Raw genomic sequence first — 4,588 nt, 5'->3', positions numbered from 1 at the left:
TTGAGTTGTGGTGCTGGCGAAGAATGCTGAAAGTACCATGGACTGCTAAAAGAACTAACAGATCTGTCCTGGAGGAAGTGCACCCAAAATGCTCCTTGGAAGCAAGAATGGCCAGACGTCATCTAATCTATTTTGGTCATGTTGTAAGAAGGGACCATTCCCTGCAGAAGGATGTCATGCTTTGCAAGGTGGAGGGTTGACGAAAGAGGGGGAGGCCTTTAACGAGATGGATTGACATGGTGGCTGTGATGATGGGCTCAAGTATAGCAGGGATTGTGGAGCTGGCGCGGGATTGGGCAGTGTTTCATTCTGCTGTGCATGCGGTTGCTATGAGTCGGAGATGACTCGACGGCACGTAACAACAGTGCCTAGGATATAGATCTTTATGGGTTCCATTTTGTTTTTTACCACTTCCAATTTTTCTAGATTAATACTTTGTACATTCCACATTCCAATTATTAATGGATGATTGCAGCTGAGTGTATTATTCACATTTTGAGTAGTGCTACATCAGCAAATGAAGGTGCCAAACCTCTTTCCCATCCACATGGTTGAAGCTGATTCTACTTTGAAGAGGTATCTCCTCCATAGTTGTATTTTGGGTGCTGTCCAACCTGAGGGGCTCATTTCCTGGCACTATATCAGACAATGTTCTACTGCTATTTATAAGATTTCAACTGACCACTTTTTTTAGAAGCAGATTGCCACAACCTCCCTCCTAGTCTTCTTTAGTCTGGAAGCTTTACTGAAGCTTGTCCCCCATAGGTGATCCTGCTGGTATTTGACATACCGGTTGCATAGCTGCCTGCACCACAGTAGAATGCAAGCCACCACAGTATGATAAACTGACTTAAGTGTCTTAAGAATAATGAATAAAATGTCTTAAGAATAGTGAATATACCATGGACTACCAAAGCAGTAGAGTGACTAGGAGAGGCCAGGAAGGAGGCAAGGCAGTGCAGCAAGTTTGTAATGGCTGGGGGCAACCAAGAAGGCAGTGAGCTGGTGCGGTGGGTTTGGAGTGGCTGAGAGAGGCTGAGAAGAAAATGAGGCAGCATGGTGGGTTTGGAGCATAGAGGGAGACTGGGAAGGAAATGAGCATGGCGGTGGGTTTGGAGTGGCTGAGGGAGACCAGGAAGTGAGTGGAGTGGTTTGGAACAGCTAAGAGAGATGAACTTGTCTGTCAGTTTGTTGTACTGTGGTGGTTGCTAAAACAGACTTGGAAGAAGGAAGAGGCCATCCATTTCTCAAAGAATTGGCCAGGGAAAAACCTTATGAATAGCAGTGAAACACTGTCTGATATATTACTGGAAAACTTTATGAATATCCCTGAAACATTGTCTTATATAGTGCTGGAAAATGAGCACCTCAGGTTGGAAGGCACTCAAAATACAAGTGGGGAAGAGCTGCCTTCTCAGAATAGAGCTGACTTTAATGATGTGAATAGAGTAAAGCTTTTGGGGCCTCCATTTGCTGACGTGGCACGACTCAAGATGAGAAGAGACAACTGCAAACATCCTTTAGTAACTGGAACATGGAATATGCAAAGTATGAATCTAGGAAAATTAGAAGTTGTCAAGAATGAAACAGAACACATGAAGATTGATATCCTAAGCATTAGTGAGCTGAAATGCACTAGTATTGGCCATTTTGAATCAGGCAATCATATGATCTGCTATATTAGGAATGACAAATTGAAGAGGAATGGTAGGACATTCATCATCACAAAGAATGTAACAAGATCTATCCTGAAGTACAATGCTGTCAGTGATAGGATAATATCCATACGCCTACAAGGAAGACCAGTTAATACTACTGTTATTCAAATTTATGCACCAACCACCAAAACCAAAGATGAGGAAATTGAAGATTTTTACCAACTTCTGCAGTCTAAAATTGACTGAACATGCAATCAAGATGTGTTGATTATCACTGGTGATTGGAATACAAAAGTTGGAAACAAAGGTGAATCACTAGTAGTTGGAAAATATGGCTCTGGTGATGGAAATAACACTGGAGATCACATGACAAATTTGCAAGACCAATGACTTATTCATTCAAGTACCTTTCTTCAACAACACAAATGGCAGCTATACACATGGACTTTGCCAGATGGAGAATCAGATTGACTATACATCTATGACAAGAGGCAATGGAGAAGCTCAATATCTTTAGCCAAAACAAGACCAGGAGCTGACTGTGGAACAGACCATCAACTTCTCATATGCAAGTTCAAGCTGAATCTGAAGACAATTAAAACAAGTCCACAAGAGCCAAAATATGACCTTGATTATATCCCTCCTGAATCTGGAGACTATCTAAAGAATAGATTTGATAGATTGAACAACAGTGACCAAAAACCAGAGGAATTATGGGATGACATCAAGAACATCATCCATGAAGAAAGCAAAAGGTCATTAAAAAGGCAGAAAAGAAAGAAAAGACCAAAATGGATGTCAGAAGAGACTCTGAAACTTGCCCATGAATGGAGAGTAGCAAAAAGAAATAGAAGAAATGACAAGATAAAAGAGCTGAACAGAGAATTTCAAAGAGCAGCTCGAGAAGGCAAAGTCAATTATTGTAATGAAATGTGCAAACACCTGGTTTATTTGGGAACTCTGGTGGCATAGTGCCTAAGGCATTTGACTGCTAACCAGAAGGATGGTGGTTCAAACCCACCAGCCACTCCGCAAAAGGAAGGTCGGGCAATCTATTTCCATAGTGATTCTGCCTCGGAAACCCAAGGAGGGGTTGCTATGCATTGGATCTGACTTGATGGCAAGGAGTTTTTTTTTTTTTTTGGCAATAAACACCAATGGAAGCAGCAGTTAAGACATCAGATGACATATTGTATTGGACACATCTGCTGCAAAAGACCTCTTTAAAGTGCTAAAGAGCAAAGATATCTATCTCCTTGAAGACTAAGGTGCACCTAACCCAAGCCATGGTATTTTCAGTCACCTCATTTGCATGTGAGAGCTGGACAATGAATAAGAAAAACCAAAGAAGAGTTGATGCTTTTGAGTTGTGATGTTTGTGAAGAATACTGAGAGTACTGTGGACTGCTAAAAGGACTAACAAATGTGTCCTGGAGGAAGTGCAGCAAGAACACTCCTTAGAAGCAAGAATGGCCAGACTTCGTCTCACCTATTTTGGTCATGTTGTCAGAAGGGATGATTCTCTGAAGAAGAATGTCATGCTTGGTAAAGTGGAGGGTCAATGAAAAAAGGGAAAAGACCTCAACAAGATGGACTGACACAGTGGCTGCAACAATGGGCTCAGGTATAGCAAGGATCATTAGGCTGGCATAAGAGCAGGCAGTGTTTTGTTCTATTGTACATAAGGTCGCTGTGAGTCGGAGATGATTCGACAGCATCTAACAACAACAACAACAACACCAAAATAATGAACAAATCTGTCTTGGATGAAGTACAACCAGCATGCTCCTTAGAAGTAAGGATGTCAAGACTTTATCTTGCTTACTTTGGACATTTTATCAAGATGTACCTATCCGTGGAGAATGACATCATGCTTGGTAAAGTAGAGGATCAACAACAAAAAAGGAAGATCCTCAATGAGATGAAGTGACAGTGGGTGCAAAAATGGCTCAAACAGCAACTATTGTGAGGGTGGTGCAGCACTGGGCTACTGTTCCTTCTGTTATATACGAGGGCACTGTAAGTTGGAACCAATTTGATGGCACCTAACCAAAAACAACCCCGTGGCATAATCTCAATCATAAAAGAACCCAGTATGATAATGCATCCTCTCTATTGCTGCATCCATGCTGCTGAGTTTTGCAGGGAGAAGAAAGAATTATATAATCAGAAAGATTGGTACCATAATAAATTCATGGTCAATTAAATCCTTAACAATATCCGTTATCATTCTATAAGGTTGTTCATGGCAGCAATTTGATGGCAAAATATTTTATAATTGAAACATCCAACAAAATGAAATAGTGATATAAATTATAGTGCAAGCAGGCAATGGAAAACTAAGCAGCCATTTAACATGCAAAAAATAATACACACATACAACAGCACATATAAATGCCTATGATAAATTGTTAGTTGAGAAGAGTAATATTACAAAAGTATGTGTGGAAACAAAAGCACTCTGAAAAGGCCTTCAGCAAAATGTTATTGTAATCTCTGGATTTTTATGGTGTTCTTTTGTGATATGTGTATAATGCTCAGTATTAATTTTATCATAAGAATTTAGAATTACTCTCATTTTTATAAAATAACAAAGTAACATAGGTGGTCCAGAGTCCTTACCAGACTTTTAAAGAGCCCTGTGCATACAGCATCTGGGGCCTTTGTGGAATTTCAGTCTTGTCCAGGCAGGCTCAGACTGACAAATAATGGTAGTGATAATGTTACCATGAAGAAAATTTATATAAATGGTCCCTGTGTTGGATTGGGTTCTCTAGAGAAACACAAAAACCAGCAAAGTATATATATATATATATATATATATATATATATATATATATATATATATATATATATAGAGAGAGAGAGAGAGAGAGAGAGAGAGAGAGAAAGAGAGAGAGAGAGAGAGATTTATCTTAGATAAATGGCTC

This window comes from Orycteropus afer, unplaced genomic scaffold, assembly GCF_000298275.1.
Source record: "Orycteropus afer afer isolate SDZICR_OR568_19922 unplaced genomic scaffold, OryAfe1.0 scaffold00272, whole genome shotgun sequence".
Classification (NCBI taxonomy): Eukaryota; Metazoa; Chordata; class Mammalia; order Tubulidentata; family Orycteropodidae; genus Orycteropus; species Orycteropus afer.
This window is presented reverse-complemented; position numbering follows the sequence as displayed.